The following is a 21,986-nucleotide window of genomic DNA, read 5'->3' on the forward strand; positions in this document are numbered from 1 at the left end:
CTTTACAAAAAAAAATTATCCTCCGAATATTACAAGTTCAAAACAAACCATGACATGGCTCTAGGTGGTTCCAAGGGCCAATATAGAAGGTTAGACAACCCATATTCGGAAGTTTGGGTAACTGAGTTGACTTCCGATTATTGCAAGTTCAAATTTTGAAAAGTATCAGTTTTTCCCAAATTCTGATTTTTGGGCCAACGTACATTCGGGACTTTACAAAAAAAAATTATCCTCCGAATATTACAAGTTCAAAACAAACCATGACATGGCTCTAGGTGGTTCCAAGGGCCAATATAGAAGCCTAGACAACCCATATTCGAAAGTTTGGGTAACTGAGTTGACTTCCGATTATTGCAAGTTCAAAATTTGAAAAGTATTAGTTTTTCTCAAATTCTGATTTTTGGGCCATCGTACATTCGAGACTTTACAAAAAATAATTATCCTCCTAATAATATAGTCGTGTTTAGAAATACCAACCTAATCGGTAGATAAAAATTTAAGTTCGCTACCGAATGTCCTATTCGGAGGAAATACGTGTATCGTTAGCAAACGATTGTGGTGCATCATTGATACGAAACCTCAACGGCCATATTTTCAAAAATTAGAGTCGTTGGAACTCTAATATATATAAGGAGGGTAACCCCTCTCAGTTATTATTGAGTAAAAAATCAGAATGAAAGATCTTTTCAATGGCAAGTCCATCATCAATCGACAACATACTTCGAAGATGCAAGCGAACAACTACATCAATTGCATCAATGGAAGAAGAAATACAAAAAAGGAACAAACAACCCAAAAAAATTAAACTATCGTTAGTGGCAACGAAGGAGGAGGAAGAGGAAATCAAGACTAAGAAGCGAGGTCAAGAACAATTCCATCAAAGAGAAAGATTAAAACAAGTTGAGGAAGAGACCGAATGGATAAAAAACCCTTGGAAAATTATCACCGTTGTAAATGGACCTCAACGTCTCCAACATCCAAATGAAACTCACATTGTTCTCATGATCCATTAAACCCCATGCAATCGTAAACGTGTTTTTGTCCGAAGTATGGCAAGCAATGTTCAACAACTGCATGTTATACTTGTTTGTCTTATAAGTAGCATCTATCAACAAAATTTGATGAAAGCATTGAGCCAATTGGATCATTTCGGGATGTGCCAAGAAAATACGAACCACTATACCATCCTTTTCTTCCCTTCTCAAGATGTAGCCGTGTAACTCCGCTAACCACTCCGATTGTTGCATGACCGTTCTACCATCCCATTCAGTCCTTTTGATCATAGCTAGGGCCGACTTAATTGTAGACAAAGAAGACAAGTTGTCGGGGTCGTCCGCCTTTATTTTACTTAAGATCGCACTCGCTTTTTGGATCCGCATAGACCTCACCGTCTGCATTTGATGTGGTTTTAACTTGGCAACCATTACATGTCCAATTAAATCCAACGGATCATCATGGTTGTGACAACCGTTATCAACTTTATACATTTTATACTCTTTACCTTTAATACCATCGGGCTTATAGAAGACAATCTTAAATGGGCATCCTATCTTCTTGGTATTGCTTCGGTATTTCCTATTCGTCTTCCGTACGTACTTACTATTCTTTCCCTCGTGACTCTTTCGCGTCCCACCTCGCTCACAAATCATTTCAAATCGAGTGTCACTAACATGATTATTTTGAACTACCATGCACATGTTATCTTTTGCCTTGTTCATAAGCCATTCCTTTACCTCCTTCTTACTTCCAAATGTCTAAACGTGCATAAAACAAAACAAATCTAATAAGCATAACCATTTAACATATAAATTTTGAAAAAAAAAGTAGTAATGAGTATACCAAATCGTTTGTATAGTATAGGAAAGTGTCTGGCCTCAAATAGAAATCATCAACAAACTCTTCAACGGCCTGCATATGAAAGCAACAAATTATTATACAATAATCGGAGGTTATTAAATAAGTCAAACTGCCGAATATACTATATTCGGAATCCTATCGGTTACCCAAAACACCCGATTTATGCAAATGAATGTACAAAGTTTACTGAGTGCAAAAAATGATATAATCGGAAGCTAAAATATATAGTAAAACAGCCGAATATAAATAACCGGGAGATAACTTTAATCGATAAACATCCAATTTTCAAGTTTTCGGAAATTTTATTTCGAGCACACTGTTATATTCGGCAGTCAAATAATGTTAAACTATTACCGATTGTAAAGGATAAGAATACTGAGTTTTGAAATTTTTTGAGGAATTCGTTTTTGGGGCCATTCGGGGGTAAATAACTCTACATAACTACCGATGTGGATTTTTTTGGAAAACCAGTTTGGGGTTTTTTCTCATATTCGGCAGTAAACTACTATCTTGGAACTACCGAATATACATATTTAGTACTCAGTGTGTTATATTCGTAAGTTTATTCGAGAAATTATCTACCGAATCTGGGTAGTTCATGGCATTCAATGCATGCAATAATCGGTTTTTCTTGTTTACAAAAGCACACAAACGCATGCAAATCGAGTATTTGAGTTTCTTAACATATGTGTTTTACATGCATCGTTAGCTTCAATATCAGGCGATTCTCCATTTTCTTCCATGAAAGAGTCGTCTAGGTTTTCCTCTCCACAAAAGTTTGGATCATTCAACATATACCCCAAATCGTCTTCTCTAAACGATCGTGGACCCTCAACATTTTGTTCTTCGCCATGATTCTCACCTTCTTCTTCATATCCATCCATTTTTGTAGTGATAAAATGGGTTTTCCCTTTTTTCCTTCACCTTCTTCTCTATAACTCTAACAACTCAAAAATGAAAAAGAAATGGAAAAAATGAAACAGAAATCATTCTAATACTGCACCGACTATAATCGGAAGTCTGGGTAATATTTTGGCTTCCGATTGCAATCGGAGGATAAAAATGTTATCATATCCTCCGAATATATAAGGGTAATTTTGCCATTACGAATTACGCGAGATAAGGGTTGGCTACATTTTCCCTTTGGGTGACCTTTTTTGTTTTATTATTGGCCCCTAAATCCTTTTGAGTGGCCCCTAAAAACGCGAGGATTCTCTTTCGATTTTTTTTTGAAAGCCTAACACTACTCTTGCTTGTGTTGTAGGACTATTTGACACAACAAAGGATGCGTATCGTAGAAATATGTAACACAACACTTGTATAAGTTGAAGGACTATCTTAGACAACCTAGGATGTGTATTGTAGAAATATGTAGCAAGTCTTATTACTATTATGAATAAGATTCGAACGACACTTGTTAGAGTTGTAGAACTATGTTGGACATCACCTAGTTATGTCATAAAGACATTCTTTCACAACCTCTGGTTTGTGTAGTTGAAATATGGAACACAACTCTTATGAGAAGTTGTGTCATGTGTGCATATAACTATTTTGAAAAAAAAAAATTATAGCTGAAACCGAATCGCCGAAAGTATTTCACATTCACATTAACCTGCCAGTGTAACACATTTACATTGTTAACCTGCCAGTGTTAAACACACACATACAAAAAATGGCAGTGACATAGATGTTTGTTACAAAAATTTAAAGTTCCCTAAACAACTCCAAAAAAAAGGATGCATTATTCTTGGCATATCTTAATACATGAGCTTATCAGTGTGCATATTCCATCTGTAAGGGCGTGAACGGTTTCCTCCATGTTGATGTCTATCAGGCCCAGAACCTCCATCTCTGTAGTTGTCTCTAAGTCCACCACATCTACCACCACCACTACTGCTGCAATAACCAAAAAAGAGAAGAGAACGATACAACCATTAGTGACAAAAAATTCAGAGATAGTTTTTACTCCTGCATTGCTTCACACATCAAAAGAGAAACATCTAGCTTTATGCAATTCTGAACCTCTGGTGCCATAGCACTATGCCAACAATGTCAAAAGAGAAAAAGCTTTACTGACAACTTAAACTAGGTTCAGCTTCCGTATCACATAATATGTAAGTTGTAACCTAGAAGAACGTAAGCTTGAGCATGCTTTTGTTGATGTTATTATACTGAATCAACAAATGTACAAGACAGCCAAATATTAAAGACTTTTACATGCTTATCACACCCTCGACAATTGAGATGTTGGATAATGATCTTCAAAATACAACTGGGACAAATTCACAACTTAACATCACCTCAATTTACCAACTTCAAGTTTAAGACCATCCAAAATCAGAATTCTTAGAAATGTTCCGCTACCTATTAAGTATGTATTGCAACGTATCTCACAACTTTCAGGCATCTCAAATGATATTTCCGGCTGGTGGCATCTACTAGCAGCACTTTATGTCAGACCACTGCACTTAAGAGTACAATTCAAATGATACTTCAAGCTGGTGGCGCTCTCACCCACTAGTAAAGACTATTGCATTTAAAAATACAATGACATTAAAACAACTTTTTAAAGATATTTGACATGCCAATTCATAAATGATCAAACAAAAGACAGCATATAGCCCCTGTGATGACACATAAACTAACATGGTTCATAGTTTAAACAAACTTTGAATACAAGGTTTAGAAACAGAGTGAGACAAAGAAAGGTACCCTTGTCCAAAAGCAGGTGCAGGTCATGGTGCAGATTTTGCTTCCATTGTGTAACACTGAAATTTTTACCCCGCAATTTGTAATCCGATAAGCAAGAGAAAGCATGTGTCAATACCAATCTGATATGAGCACACAGATCAAAATCCAAATATTTCTTTCGAAACTTACTGTTATAAAACCCTCCAGCAGCAGCATGTGCCGCAGATGGATCTTCATACGACAAAACTCCATCTTCTTTAGGTTCCAGGGTCATTGATACTTGTATCCTCTCTTTTGTTAAATAACAAAATAATAAAAAATCGAGATATATCTACACAAGCGCGCCACCAACATACCACCCTTAACCTGCATACGCTGTATCAACAAGCACCACATCCGAACCGCTTCACCTTGCTTCCTTTGCCACAACAGTAGGATCTATTTTGTAGCCTTTATCGAATATATGAGTCTAAATAAAAATAAATGAATACATCAAAATTTGCAACTGTTATCAATAACCAAAAACCCATTGTTAATCATAAAATTTTCAAAACCAAAAGACTCGAGGAGTTACATCTCCATACATGGAGCTTACGAGCACGAGTCAGGGGCTGTTCAACTGCCTCTGCAAGTGAGGGTACTTCATCCTCCTTATCACTGTCTAATGAAGCAGGCTTGACCTGAAACATATAGATAAGATACAAACAAATATTGGTTTAGAGATGAATGATAGGTTGAAAGAACTTGGAACATTCAGACAAGATTCTGATAAAAACAAACCTTGGCAGGAGCGTTTTTGGGACCTCCTCTTCTCTTTGGTTTCAGCACCTGCATAAGAAAATTAGTCCAGAGTAAGTGTCTGTGTACATAATGAAGATTAGCTAAAAGGAAGTGTCTGAACTAATATAGTAAAAATCAGTGCAAGAATCAATAGAATACCAATCTCCATGGAAGAAGTAGGTGGTGCTGCTTTCTTTGTATATTTCCTGGGATATTTGGAGCTGATTGTGACCACCATTAAAGCTGAGACATCCTGCAATCATCACAAGCTCTCAGTCTTAACATCAGGACCCCTTGTATTCTCCATCAAGCTCACTGCAACACACCTGCGGTTTCATTGCAACCACACAACAGCATCAGCCTTAGCCAAATTCATTCTTCAGCACCGCCTGAACATATCTACCTGCAAACCAACTCTTCAAGGCCATCAGCTGCTCAAACCACCTGCAATTCGTATTCAAACTCAACCCAATTCAGACCAGATAAACCCCAAACTCCGTAGGATGCTGTTTAAAGAAAACATGAATGAAATATTGAGATTTTAACCATACAAATTCACCTTAGTTCATACGAAACCCCCATATCAGTCCATACCTAGAATCCCAGGATTGTATTGTTGTATACCGAACAATCACCACTGCCTGCAATTCCTTCGGCCATTAGAACACTCAAACTTTGAATACAACATCATCATTCTTCTTCACAGTTCCACTCCTCCATCACTCCATCGACGATGTCTTATAACACCTTCAGCTGAATTCCGACAAAGCACCAAATAAGACCAATTAAGGCAGCAGTCAGCATGAATTAACGAACTCATACACAAATTCCATGAAGAGACGAGATAACCATCAATATCCAGTTATTGGAATTGGGATGAGGTTCTAGATTGAGAAGAAGATGTTGATGAATCGAGAACAAGGTGGAATCGAAGATTGTGGTATCTGAGTTGTCAACAGTCTAGGGTTTTGCGTTTGAGTTCGAATTATAGAGATGGAAGAATTGAGTTCTGTTATGAAGATTTGAAGCAATTGAAGCTTAGGAAACTTGGGTTAGGGTTTGAGATGGTGAGCTAATAGGTATGGGTTTTCTTAATCAGAGATGGAGAAGTTGCTGCTGTTGATTGTTGCCGAGAATACAGTTTACCCCAAAACTTCGAAATCGAAAAAATCTAATCAATTCACAAATTTCCAATCTACTTCAACCCTAACCACAAACAATGTCGAAAATCGGACCAGATCTACTCATAAACGCGTCAAAAGTAATGGATGAAGGTGGAGCCGTTTTCTTGTATTAGGGTTTTTTTTCCTGAGGGAGGCGGAAGTTTTGAGAGGTTAGAGACGAACAGGGTGTTAGTCTTCGAGGGAGTTGGGGGAGTTGGGTTTTTCCCGTTAGTCGTGGGGGTTCGAAGGAGTCTCTCAAAATCCCCCTTAGTCGTGGGAGAGTTTAGAAGAGTCTCTCAAACTTCCTAGAAAACCCCTTTAGTCGTGGAGGAGTTTGAAAGAAACTCTTAAACTCCCTGTTAGTGGTAAAAACTAGAATGCTAGGGAGTTGGGGTTTTTTGGGGAGTTCTGAGGAGTTTTAGGGAGTCTATAGTGTATTTTTGCCTCATTCCAAATCTCTCAAAAGAGTAGAGATTTTGGGAGAGTCTCTCAAACTCCCTAAACTCAAAACACCAAACTCTCTCAAACTTCATATATTCTCTTACACTCCCTCAAAATCCCCAAGATCCAAAATACATTAAACTCCTCCCAACTCACTCGTGGACTAACCCCCTGGAAGATAAGAGAGGAAATTGAAGAAATTGTGAGAATTTTCTTTTGATATTCTATATACCTATCTTTAACCGGTCCAGATTTGATTTAAAATGGTCATACAGATTAAGGATATTTTCAGACGGTAGAGATTTGATTGAAGACTGTCATACGGATCAAGGAAAATGTGTTTTCTTTGTGCTTTATCTATGTGCTTTCGGGTTAAATTTCGAATAGTCACATAGGTCATGAAGTAATTTCGACTAGTCATACATGTCATGAACTAGCTACAGTTCACACTATAAGACTCGGGTTAGCAAGATACACCATTGACATCGATAAATATGAAGCTCTTCGTGTTTTCTTTTTGTTCTATTTGTGCTTTCTCCTTGTGTTTTTGTGCTTTCTCTTTTTGCTTCCGGTTTGAATTTCAACTAGTAACATAGGTCACAAAGTAATTTTGACTAGACATCGATAAATATAAAGTAACTTCGGTTCACACTTCAAACCTAGCATGATATATCATCGAAATCGATAAATATGAAGCTCAGTGTTGATTCAAACTTCAAATTTTGTATGACGACAAACAAACTATGAATCATGAAGCTTCGGAAGGGTTCTGATTTCAAACTTAGCATGATACATCATAGAAATCAATAAATATGAAGCTCGGTGTCGATTCGAACTTCAAATTCGGTATAACGACAAACAAACTATGAAACCTTAAACAAACCCTAAACTATGAAACCTTCGGAATATTCTAAGAAACCTTAAGCAAACCCTATTTATGCATATTAAATGCATACCAGGCTCCGAGATCGAAACCTGGCCGCGAGTTGACTACTCTAAGCCAGAAACTTGGTAAGAACGACGAATCCATCCATTTACAGGTAAGATTCCTTCGGAATAATCAACGAAACCTTAAAGAAACCTTATTTCTGCATATTATATGCATTCCAGGCTCTGAGATCGAAACCTGACCGCGAGTTGACTACTCAAATCCAGAAACTTGATAAAAACGACGAATCCATCCATTTACAGGTAAGATTCCTTCGGAATATTCAATGAAACCTTAAAGAAACCCTATTTCTTATATTGTATGCATACCAGGCTCCGAGATATAAACCTGGCCGCGAGTTGACTAATCTAAGTCAGAAACTTGGTAAGAACGACGAATCCATCCATTTACAGGTAAGATTCCTTCGAAATATTCTACGAAACCTTAAAGAAACCCTATTTTTGCATATTGTATGCATACCAGGCTCCGAGATCGAAACCTGGCCGCGAGATGACTACTCTAAGTCAGAAACTTGGTAAGAACGACGAATCCATCCATTTACAGGTAAGATTCCTCCAGAATATTCTAAGAAACCTTAAACAAACCTTATTTCTACATATTGTATGCATACCAGGCTCCGAAATCGAAACCTGGCCGCGAGTTGACTACTCAAATCAGAAACTGGGTAAGAACGACGAAGCCATCCATTTACAGGTAAGATTCCTTCGGAATATTTTACGAAACCTTAAACAAGCCCTATTTCTGCATATTGTATGCAAACCAGGCTCCGAGATCGAAACCTGGCCGGGAGTGGACTACTATAAGTCAGAAACTTGGTAAGAACGACGAATCCATCCATTTACAGGTAAGATTCCTTCAGAATATTCTACGAAACCTTAAACAAACCCTATTTCTGCATATTGTATGCATACCAGTCTCCGAGATCGAAACCTGGCCGCGAGTTGACTACTCTAAGCCAGAAACTTGGTAAGAATGACGAATCCATCCATTTACAAGTAAGATTCCTTCGGAATATTCAACGAAACCTTAAAGAGACCCTATTTCTGCATATTGTATGCATACCAGGCTCCGAGATAGAAACCTGGCCACGACTTGACTACTCTAAGTCAGAAACTTGGTAAGAACGACGAATCCATTAATTTTCAGGTAAGATTCTTTCGAAATATTCTACGAAACCTTAAAGAAACCCTATTTTTGCATATTGTATGCATACCAGGCTCCAAGATCGAAACCTGGTCGCGAGATGACTACTCTAAGTCAGAAACATGGTAAGAACGACGAATCCATCCATTTACAGGTAAGATTCCTCCAGAATATTCTAAGAAACCTTAAACAAACCCTATTTCTGCATATTGTATGCATACCAGGCTCCGAAATCGAAACCTTGCCGCGAGTTGACTACTCAAGTCAGAAACTGGGTAAGAACGACGAAGCCATCCATTTACAGGTAAGATTCCTTCGGAATATTTTACGAATACTTAAACAAGCCCTATTTCTGCATATTGTATGCAAACCAGGCTCCGAGATCGAAATATGGCCGGGAGTGGACTACTATAAGTCAGAAACTTGGTAAGAACGACGAATCCATCCATTTACAGGTAAGATTCCTTCAGAATATTCTACGAAAACTTAAACAAACCCTATTTTTGCATATTGTATGCAAACCAGGCTTCGAGGTCAAAACCTGGCCGCGAGTAAATTACTCTCAGTCAGAAACTTGGTAAGAACGACGAATCCATCCATTTACAGGTAATATTCGTTCGGAATATTCTACGAAACCTCAAAGAAACCCTATTTGTGCATATTGTATGCATACCCGGTTCCGAGATTGAAACCTAGCCGAGAGTTGACTACTTTAAGTAAAAAACTTGGTAAGAACGACGAATCCATCCATTTACAGATAAGATTCCTTCGGAATATTCTACGAAACCTTAAACAATCCCTATTTCTGCATATTGTATGCATACCAGGATCCGAGATCGAAACCTAGCCGCGAGTTGACTACTCTAAGTCATAAACTTGGTAATAACAACGAATCCATCCATTTATAGGTAGGATTCCTTCGGAATATTCTACGAAACCTTAAAAAAACCATATTTTTGCATATTATATGCATACCCGGTTCGGAAATCGAAACCTGGCCGAGAGTTGACTACTATAAGTCAAAAACTTGGTAAGAACGGCGAATCCATCCATTACAGATAAGATTCCTTCGGAATATTCTACGAAACCTTAAACAAACCCTATTTCTGCATATTGTATGCATACCAGGCTCCGAGATCGAAACCTGGCGGCGAGTTGACTACTCTAAGTCAGAAACTTGGTAAGAACGATGTATCCATCCATTTACAGGTAAGATTCCTTCGGAATATTCTACGAAACCTTAAACAAACCCTATTTCTGCATATTATATGCATACCAGGATCCGAGATCGAAACCTGGCCGCAAGTTGAATACTCTAAGTCAGAAACCTTGTAAGAACGACGAATCCATCCAATTACAGGTAAGATTCATTCGAAATATTCTACGAAACCTTAAACAAACCCTATTTCTGCATATTTTATACATACCAGGCTCCGAGATCGAAACCTGGCAGCGAGTTGACTACTCTAAGTCAGAAACTTGGTAAGAACGACGAATCCATTCATTTACAGGTAAGATTCCTTTGAAATATTCTACGAAACCTTAAACAAACCCTATTTCTGCATATTGTATGCATACCAGGATCCGAGATTGAAACCTGGTCGCGAGTTGAATACTCTAAGTCAGAAACTTGGTAAGAACGATGGATCCATCCATTTGCAGGTAAGATTCATTCGGAATATTCTACGAAACCTTAAAGAAACCCTATTTCTGCAAAATTGTATGCATACCAGGCTCCGAGATCGAAACCTGGCCGCGAGTTGAGTACTCAAAGTCAGAAACTTGGTAAGAACGACGAATCCATCCAATTACAGGTAAGATTCATTCGAAATATTCTACGAAACCTTCAACAAACCCTATTTCTGCATATTTTATACATACCAGGCTCCGAGATCGAAACCTGGCAGCGAGTTGACTACTCTAAGTCAGAAACTTGGTAAGAACGACGAATCCATCCATTTACAGGTAAGATTCCTTTGAAATATTCTATGAAACCTTAAACAAACGCTATTTCTGCATATTGTATGCATACCAGGATCCGAGATTAAAACCTGGCAGCGAGTTGACTACTCTAACTCAGAAACTTGGTAAGAATGACGAATTCATCCATTTTCAGGTAACATTCCTTCGGAATGTTCCAAAAAACCTTAAACAAACGTTAATTTTGCATATTATATGCAAACCAGGCTCCGAGATCCAAACCTGGCTGGGAGTGGACTACTAAAAGTCAGAAACTTGGTAAGAACGATGAATCTATCCATTTACAGGTAAGATTCCTTCGGAATATTCTACGAAACCTTAAACAAACCCTATTTCTGCATATTGTATGCAAACCAGGCTCCGAAATCGAAACCTGGCCGCGAGTTGAATACTCTAAGTCAGAAACTTGGTAAGAACGATGGATCCATCCATTTGCAGGTAAGATTCATTCGGAATATTCTACGAAACCTTAAAGAAACCCTATTTCTGCAAAATTGTATGCATACCAGGCTCCGAGATCGAAACCTGGCTGCGAGTTGAGTACTCTAAGTCAGAAACTTGGTAAGAACGACGAATCCATCCAATTACAGGTAAGATTCATTCGAAATATTCTACGAAACCTTAAACAAACCCTATTTCTGCATATTTTATACCAGGCTCCGAAATCGAAACCAGGCAGCGAGTTGACTACTCTAAGTCAGAAACTTGGTAAGAACGACGAATCCATCCATTTACAGGTAAGATTCATTCGAAATATTCCACGAAACCTTAAACAAACCCTATTTCTGCATATTGTATGCAAACCAGTCTCCGAGATCAAAACATGGCCGCCAGTTGAATACTCTAAGTTAGAAACTTGGTAAGATCGATGGATCCATCCATTTACAGGTAAGATTCTTACGGAATATTCTACGAAACCCTAAACAAACCCTATTTCTGCATATTGTATGTAAACTAGGCTCCGAGATCGAAACCTGGCCGGAGTTGACTACTATAAATCAAAAACTTGGTAAGAACGACGAATTCATCCATTTACAGGTAAGATTCCTTCGGAAGATTCTACAAAACCTAAAAACAAACCCTATTTTTGCATATTGTATGCAAACCATGCTCCGAGATCAAAACCTGGTTGCGAGTTGATTACTCTCAGTCAGAAACTTGGTAAGAACGACGAATCCATCCAATTACAGGTAAGATTCCTTCGGAATATTCTACGAAACCTTAAAGAAACCCTATTTGTGCATATTGTATGCATACCCGGTTCCGAGATCGAAACCTAGCCTAGAGTTGACTATTATGAGTCAAAAACTTGGTAAGAACGGCGAATCCATCCATTTACGGATAAGATTTCTTCGGAATATTCTACGAAACCTTAAACAAACCCTATTTCTACATATTGTATGCAAACCAGGTTCCGAGATCGAAACCTGGCCACAAGTTGACTACTATAAGTCAGAAACTTTGTAAGAACGACGAATCCATCCATTTACAGGTAAGATTCATTCGAAATATTCTACGAAACCTTAAACAAACCCTATTTCTGCATATTATATGCAAACCAGGCTCCGAGATCCAAACCTGGACGAGAGTGGACTACTATAAGTCAGAAACTTGGTAAGAACGATGAATCTATCCATTTACAGGTAAGATTCCTTCGGAATATTCTACGAAACCTTAAACAAACCCTATTTCTGCATATTGTATGCAAACCAGACTCCGAAATCGAAACCTGGACGCGAGTTGAATACTCTAAGTCAGAAACTTGGTAAGAACGATGGATCCATCCATTTAAAGTTAAGATTCCTTCGGAATATTCTACGGAACCTTAAAGAAACCTTATTTCTGCAAATTGTATGCATACCAGGCTCCGAGATCGAAACCTGGCCGCGAGTTGAGTACTCTAAGTCAGAAAGTTGGTAAGAACGACGAATCCATCCATTTACAGGTAAGATTCATTCGAAATATTCTACGAAACCTTAAACAAACCCTATTTCTTCATATTGTATACATACTAGGCTCCGAGATCGAAACCTGCCAGCGAATTGACTACTCTAAGTCAGAAACTTGGTAAGAACGACGAATCCATCCATTAACAGGTAAGATTCATTCCAAATATTCTACGAAACCTTAAATAAACCCTATTTCTTCATATTGTATGCAAACCAGGCTCCGAAATCAAAACCTGGCCGCGAGTTGAATACTCTAAGTCAGAAATTTGGTAAGAACGACGAATCCATCCATTTACAGGTAAGATTCCTTCGGAATATTCTATGAAACCCTAAACAAACCCTATTTCTGCATATTGTATGTAAACTAGGCTCCGAGATTGAAACCTGGCCGGAGTTGACTACTATAAATCAGAAACTTGGTAAGAACGACGAATCCATCCATTTACAGGTAAGATTCCTTCGGAATATTCTACAAAACCTAAAAACAAACCCTATTTCTGCATATTGTATGCAAACCAGGCTCCGAGATCAAAACCTGGTTGCGAGTTGATTACTCTTAGTCAGAAACTTGGTAAGAACGACGAATCCATCCATTTACAGTTAAGATTCTTTCGGAATATTCTACGAAACCTTAAATAAATCCTATTTGTGCTTATTGTATGCATACCGGGGTCCCGAGATCGAAACCTAGCCGAGATTTCACTATTATAAGTCAAAAACTTGGTAAGAACGGCGAATCCATCCATTTACAGATAAGATTCCTTCGGAATATTCTACGAAACTTTAAACAAACCCTATTGCTACATTTTGTATGCAAACCAGGCTCCGAGATCGAAACCTAGCCACAAGTTGACTACTCTAAGTCATAAGCTTGGTAATAACGACGAATCCATCCATTTACAGGTATGATTCCTTCGGAATATTCTACGAAACCTTAAAGAAACCATATTTGTGCATATTATATGCATACCCGGTTCGGAAATCGAAACCTGGCCAAGAGTTGACTACTATAAGTCAAAAACAAGGTAAGAACGGCGAATCCATCCATTACAAATAAGATTCCTTCGAAATATTCTACGAGACCTTAAACAAACCCTATTTATGCATATTGTATGCATACCAGGCTCCGAGATCGAAACCTGGCGGCGAGTTGACCACTCTAAGTCAGAAACTTGGTAAGAACGATGTATTCATCCATTTACAGGTAATATTCCTTCGGAATATTCTACGAAACCTTAAACAAACCCTATTTCTGCATACTGTATACATACCAGGATCCGAGATCGAAACTTGGCCGCGAGTTGACTACTCTAACTCAGAAACTTGGTAAGAACGACGAATTCATCCATTTACAGGTAACATTCCTTCAGAATATTCTACGAAACACTAAACAAACCCTATTTCTGCATATTGTATGTAAACCAAGCTCCGAGATCGAAACCTGGCCGGAGTGGACTACTATAAGTCAGAAACCTGGTAAGAACGACGAATCCATCCATTTACAGGTAAAATTTATTCAGAATATTCTATAAAACCGTAAAACAAACCCTATTTCTGCATATTGTATGCAAATCAGGCTCTGAGATCAAAACCTGGTTGCGAGTTGATTACTCTCAGTCAGAAACTTGGTAAGAACGACGAATCCATCCATTTACAGGTAAGATTCCTTCGGAATATTCTACGAAACCTTAAACAAACCCTATTTCTACATATTGTATGCAAACCAGGCTCCAAGATCGAAACCTGGCCACAAGTTGACTACTCTAAGTCAGAAACTTGGTAAGAACGACGAATTCATCAATTTACAGGTAAGATTCCTATGGAATGTTCTAGGAAACCTTAAAGAAACCCTATTTGTACATATTGTATGCATACCCGGTTCCGAGATCAAAACCTAGCCGAGAGTTGATTATTATAAGTCAAAAACTTGGTAAGAACGGCGAATCCATCCATTTACAGATAAGATTTCTTCGGAATATTCTACGAAACCTTAAACAAACCATATTTCTACATATTATGCAAAACAGGCTCCGAGATCGAAACCTGGCCACAAGTTGACTACTCAAAGTCAGAAACTTGGTAAGAACGACGAATCCAACCATTTACAGGTAAAATTCATTTGAAATATTCTACGAAACCTTAAACAAACCCTATTTCTGCATAATGTATGCATACTAGGCTCCGAGATCGAAACCTGGTCGCGAGTGGACTACTATAAGTCAGAAACTTGGTAAGAACGACGAATCCATCCATTACAGGTAAGATTCCTTTGAAATATTCTACGAAACCTTAAACAAACCCTATTTCTGCATATTGTATGCATACCAGGATCCGAGTTTGCAACCTGGCCGCGAGTTGAATACTCTAAGTCAGAAACTTGGTAAGAACAATGGATCCATCCATTTGCAGGTAAGATTCTTTCGGAATATTCTACGAAACCTTAAACAAACCCTATTTCTGCATATTATAAACATACCAGGATCCGAGATCGAAACCTGGCCGCAAGTTGAATACTCTAAGTCAGAAACCTTGTAAGAACGACGAATCCATCCAATTACAGGTAAGATTCATTCGAAATATTCTACGAAACCTTAAACAAACCCTATTTCTGCATATTTTATACATACCAGGATCCGAGATCGAAACCTGGCAGCGAGTTGACTACTCTAAGTCAGAAACTTGGTAAGAACGGCGAATCCATCCATTACAAATAAGATTCCTTCGGAATATTCTACGAAACCTAAAACAAACCTTATTTCTGCATATTGTATGCATACTAGGATCCGAGATTGAAACCTGGCCGCGAGTTGAATACTCTAAGTCAGAAACTTGGTAAGAACGATGTATCCATCCATTTGCAGGTAAGATTCATTCGGAATATTCTACGAAACCTTAAAGAAATCCTATTTCTGCAAAATTGTATGCATACCAGCCTCCGAGATCGAAACCTGGCCGCGAGTTGAGTACTCTAAGTCAGAAACTTGGTAAGAACGACGAATCCATCCAATTACAGGTAAGATTCATTCGAAATATTCTATGAAACCTTAAACAAACCCTATTTCTGAATATTGTAAGCAAACCAGGCTCCGAAATCGAAACCTGGCCGCGAGTTGAATACTCTAAGTCAGAAACTTGGTAAGAACGATGTATCCATCCATTTGCAGGTAAGATTCATTCGGAATATTCTACGAAACCTTAAAGAAATCCTATTTCTGCAAAATTGTATGCATACCAGGCTCCGAGATCGAAACCTGGCCGCTAGTTGAGTACTCTAAGTCAGAAACTTGGTAAGAACGACGAATCCATCCAATTACAGGTAAGATTCATTCGAAATATTCTACGAAACCTTAAACAAACCCTATTTCTGCATATTTTATACATACCAGGCTCCGAGATCGAAACCTGGCAGCGAGTTGACAACTCTGAGTCAGAAACTTGGTAAGAACGGCGAATCCATCCATTACAAATAAGATTCCTTTGGAATATTCTACGAAACCATAAACAAACCCTATTTCTGCATATTGTATGCATACTAGGCTCCGAGATCGAAACCTGGCCGCGAGTGGACTACTATAAGTCAGAAACTTGGTAAGAACAACGAATCCATCCATTTACAGGTAAGATTCCTTTGAAATATTCTATGAAACCTTAAACAAACGCTATTTCTGCATATTGTATGCATACCAGGATCCGAGATTGAAACCTGGCAGCGAGTTGACTACTCTAACTCAGAAACTTGGTAAGAACGACGAATTCATCCATTTTCAGGTAACATTCCTTCGAAATATTTTACAAAACCTTAAACAAACGTTATTTTTGCATATTATATGCAAACCAGGCTCCGAGATCCAAACCTGGCCGGGAGTGGACTACTATAAGTCAGAAACTTGGTAAGAACGATGAATCTATCCATTTACAGGTAAGATTCCTTCGGAATATTCTACGAAACCTTAAACAAACCCTATTTCTGCATATTGTATGCAAACCAGGCTCCGAAATCGAAACCTGGCCGCGAGTTGAATACTCTAAGTCAGAAACTTGGTAAGAACGATGTATCCATCCATTTGCAGGTAAGATTCATTCGGAATATTCTACGAAACCTTAAAGAAATCCTATTTCTGCAAAATTGTATGCATACCAGGCTCCGAGATCGAAACCTGGCCGCGAGTTGAGTACTCTAAGTCAGAAACTTGGTAAGAACGACGAATCCATCCAATTACAGGTAAGATTCATTCGAAATATTCTACGAAACCTTAAACAAACCCTATTTCTGCATATTTTATACATACCAGGCTCCGTGATCGAAACCTGGCAGTGAGTTGACTACTCTAAGTCAGAAACTTGGTAAGAACGACGAATCCATCCATTTACAGGTAAGATTCCTTTGAAATATTTTACGAAACCTTAAACAAACCCTATTTCTGCATATTGTATGCATACTAGGATCCGAGATTGAAACCTGGCCGCGAGTTGAATACTCTAAGTCAGAAACTTGGTAAGAACGATGGATCCATCCATTTGCAGGTAAGATTCATTCGGAATATTCTACGAAACCTTAAAGAAACCCTATTTATGCAAAATTGTATGCATACCAGGATCCGAGATCGAAACCTGGCCGCGAGTTGAGTACTCTAAGTCAGAAACTTGGTAAGAACGACGAATCCATCCAATTACAGGTAAGATTCATTCGAAATATTCTACGAAACCTTAAACAAACCCTATTTCTGCATATTTTATACATACCAGGCTCCGAGATCGAAACCTGGCAGCGAGTTGACAACTCTAAGTCAGAAACTTGGTAAGAACGGCGAATCCATCCATTACAAATAAGATTCCTTCGGAATATTCTACGAAACCCTACACAAACCCTATTTCTGCATATTGTATGCATACTAGGCTCCGAGATCGAAACCTGGCCGCGAGTGGACTACAATAAGTCAGAAACTTGGTAAGAATGACGAATCCATCCATTTAGAGGTAAGATTCCTTTGAAATATTCTATGAAACCTTAAACAAACGCTATTTCTGCATATTGTATGCATACCAGGATCCGAGATTGAAACCTGGCAGCGAGTTGACTACTCTAACTCAGAAACTTGGTAAGAACGACGAATTCATCCATTTTCAGGTAACATTCTTTCGGAATATTTTACAAAACCTTAAACAAACGTTATTTTTGCATATTATATGCAAACCAGGCTCCGAGATCCAAACCTGGCCGGGAGTGGACTACTATAAGTCAGAAACTTGGTAATAACGATGAATCTATCCATTTACAGGTAAGATTCCTTCGGAATATTCTACGAAACCTTAAACAAACCCTATTTCTGCATATTGTATGCAAACCAGGCTCCGAAATCGAAACCTGGCCGCGAGTTGAATACTCTAAGTCAGAAACTTGGTAAGAACGATGTATCCATCCATTTGCAGGTAAGATTCATTCGGAATATTCTACGAAACCTTAAAGAAATCCTATTTCTGCAAAATTGTATGCATACCAGGCTCCCGAGATCGAAACCTGGCCGCGAGTTGAGTACTCTAAGTCAGAAACTTGGTAAGAACGACGAATCCATCCAATTACAGGTAAGATTCATTCGAAATATTCTACGAAACCTTAAACAAACCCTATTTCTGCATATTTTATACATACCAGGCTCCGTGATCGAAACCTGGCAGCGAGTTGACTACTCTAAGTCAGAAACTTGGTAAGAACGACGAATCCATCCATTTACAGGTAAGATTCCTTTGAAATATTCTACGAAACCTTAAACAAACCCTATTTCTGCATATTTTATGCATACTAGGATCCGAGATTGAAACCTGGCCGCGAGTTGAATACTCTAAGTCAGAAACTTGGTAAGAACGATGGATCCATCCATTTGCAGGTAAGATTCATTCGGAATATTCTACGAAACCTTAAAGAAACCCTATTTATGCAAAATTGTATGCATACCAGGATCCGAGATCGAAACCTGGCCGCGAGTTGAGTACTCTAAGTCAGAAACTTGGTAAGAACGACGAATCCATCCAATTACAGGTAAGATTCATTCGAAATATTCTACGAAACCTAAAACAAACCCTATTTCTGCATATTTTATACATACCAGGCTCCGAGAACGAAACCTGGCAGCGAGTTGACTACTCTAAGTCAGAAACTTGGTAAGAACGGCGAATCCATCCATTACAAATAAGATTCCTTCGGAATATTCTACGAAACCCTACACAAACCCTATTTCTGCATATTGTATGCATACTAGGCTCCGAGATCGAAACCTGGCCTCGAGTGGACTACTATAAGTCAGAAACTTGGTAAGAATGACGAATCCATCCATTTACAGGTAAGATTCCTTTGAAATATTCTATGAAACCTTAAACAAACGCTATTTCTGCATATTGTATGCATACCAGGATCCGAGATTGAAACCTGGCAGCGAGTTGACTACCCTAACTCAGAAACTGGGTAAGAACGACGAATTCATCCATTTTTAGGTAACATTCCTTCGGAATATTCTACAAAACCTTAAACAAACGTTATTTTTGCATATTATATGCAAACCAGGCTCCGAGATCCAAACCTGGCCGGGAGTGGACTACTATAAGTCAGAAACTTGGTAAGAACGATGAATCTATCCATTTACAGGTAAGATTCCTTTGAAATAATCTACGAAACCTTAATCAAACTCTATTTCTGCATATTGTATGCAAACCAGGCTCCGAAATCGAAACCTGGCTGCGAGTTGAATACTCTAAGTCAGAAACTTGGTAAGAACGATGTATCCCTCCATTTGCAGGTAAGATTCATTCGGAATATTCTACGAAACCTTAAAGAAATCCTATTTCTGCAAAAATTGTATGCATACCAGGCTCCGAGATCGAAAACTGGCCGCGAGTTGAGTACTCTAAGTCAGAAACTTGGTAAGAACGACGAATCCATCCAATTACAGGTAAGATTCATTCGAAATATTCTACGAAACCTTAAACAAACCCTATTTCTGCATATTTTATACATACCAGGCTCCGAGATCGAAACCTGGCAGCGAGTTGACTACTCTAAGTCAGAAACTTGGTAAGAACGACGAATCCATCCATTTACAGGTAAGATTCCTTTGAAATATTCTACGAAACCTTAAACAAACCCTATTTCTGCATATTGTATGCATACTAGGATCCTAGATTGAAACCTGGCCGCGAGTTGAATACTCTAAGTCAGAAACTTGGTAAGAACGATGGATCCATCCATTTGCAGGTAAGATTCATTCGGAATATTCTACGAAACCTTAAAGAAACCCTATTTCTGCAAAATTGTATGCATACCAGGCTCCGAGATCGAAACGTGGCCGCGAGTTGAGTACTCTAAGTCAGAAACTTGGTAAGAACGACGAATCCATCCAATTACAGGTAAGATTCATTCGAAATATTCTACGAAACCTAAAACAAACCCTATTTCTGCATATTTTATACATACCAGGCTCCGAGATCGAAACCTGGCAGCGAGTTGACTACTCTAAGTCAGAAACTTGGTAAGAATAGCGAATCCATCCATTACAAATAAGATTCCTTCGGAATATTCGATGAAACCCTACACAAACCCTATTTCTGCATATTGTATGCATACTATTCTCCGAGATCGAAACCTGGCCGCGAGTGGACTACTATAAGTCAGAAACCTTGTAAGAATGACGAATCCATCCATTTACAGGTAAGATTCCTTTGAAATATTCTATGAAACCTTAAACAAACGCTATTTCTGCATATTGTATGCATACCAGGATCCGAGATTGAAACCTGGCAGCGAGTTGACTACTCTAACTCAGAAACTTGGTAAGAACGACGAATTCATCCATTTTTAGGTAACATTCCTTCGGAATATTCTACAAAACCTTAAACAAACGTTATTTTTGCATATTATATGCAAACCAGGCTCCGAGATCCAAACCTGGCCGGGAGTGGACTACTATAAGTCAGAAACTTGGTAAGAACGATGAATCTATCCATTTACAGGTAAGATTCCTTTGAAATATTCTACGAAACCTTAAACAAACCCTATTTCTGCATATTTTATACATACCAGGCTCCGAGATAGAAACCTGGCAGCGAGTTGACTACTCTAAGTCAGAAACTTGGTAAGAACGATGAATCCATCCATTTACAGGTAAGATTCATTCGAAATATTCTACGAAACCTTGAACAAACCCTATTTCTGCATATTGTATGCAAACAAGTCTCCGAAATCCAAACCTGGCCGCCAGTTGAATACTCTAAGTCAGAAACTTGGTAAGAACGATGGATCCATCCATTTACAGGTAAGATTCTTTCAGAATATTCTACGAAACCCTAAACCAACCCTATTTCTGCATATTGTATGCAAACTAGGCTCTGAGGTCGAAACCTGGCCGGAGTTGACTACTATAAATCAGAAACTTGGTAAGAACGACGAATCCATCCATTAACAGGTAAGATTGCTTCGGAATATTCTACCAAACCTAAAAACAAACCCTATTTCTGCATATTGTATGCAAACCAGGCTCCGAGATCAAAACCTGGCCGCGAGTTGATTACGCTCAGTCAGAAACTTGGTAAGAACGACGAATCCATCCATTTACAGGTAAGATTCCTTCGGAATATTCTACGAAACCTTAAAGAAACCCTATTTGTGCATATTGTATGCATACCCAGTTCCGAGATCGAAACCTAGCCTAGAGTTGACTATTATAAGTCAAAAACCTGAAAAGAACGGCGAATCCATCCATTTACGGATAACATTTCTTCGAAATATTCTACGAAACCTTAAACAAACCCTATTTCTACATATTGTATGCAAACCAGGCTCCGAGATAGAAACCTGGCCACAAGTTGACTACTCTAAGTCAGGAACTTGGTAAGAACGACGAATCCATCCATTTACAGGTAAGATTCATTCGAAATATTCTACGAAACCTTAAACAAACCCTATTTGTGCATATTATATGCAAACCAGGCTCTGAGATCCAAACCTGGACGAGAGTGGACTACTATAAGTCAGAAACTTGGTAA

General features: G+C 38.5%; 1 long non-coding RNA gene across 4 annotated transcripts; it reads right to left on the reverse strand.

Annotated features, from left to right (window-relative positions):
• Positions 1-3,439: 3,439 nt before the first annotated feature.
• LOC113274660 lies at positions 3,440-6,662 on the reverse strand. 4 transcript variants are annotated; one of them, XR_003323143.1, is made up of 8 exons: positions 5,888-6,662; positions 5,655-5,772; positions 5,488-5,581; positions 5,329-5,376; positions 5,133-5,228; positions 4,738-5,017; positions 4,570-4,625; positions 3,440-3,753 (listed from the first exon to the last, which is right to left on the reverse strand). It is a non-coding gene; the product is annotated as an uncharacterized LOC113274660 (long non-coding RNA). The 4 variants fall into 4 exon arrangements; XR_003323142.1 differs by having other exon boundaries at positions 5,488-5,772; positions 5,923-6,662; XR_003323144.1 differs by having other exon boundaries at positions 5,144-5,228; positions 5,488-5,772.
• Between the last annotated feature and the right edge of the window lie 15,324 nt (positions 6,663-21,986).

Source organism: Papaver somniferum, chromosome 4, assembly GCF_003573695.1.
Source record: "Papaver somniferum cultivar HN1 chromosome 4, ASM357369v1, whole genome shotgun sequence".
Lineage (NCBI taxonomy): Eukaryota > Viridiplantae > Streptophyta > Magnoliopsida > Ranunculales > Papaveraceae > Papaver > Papaver somniferum.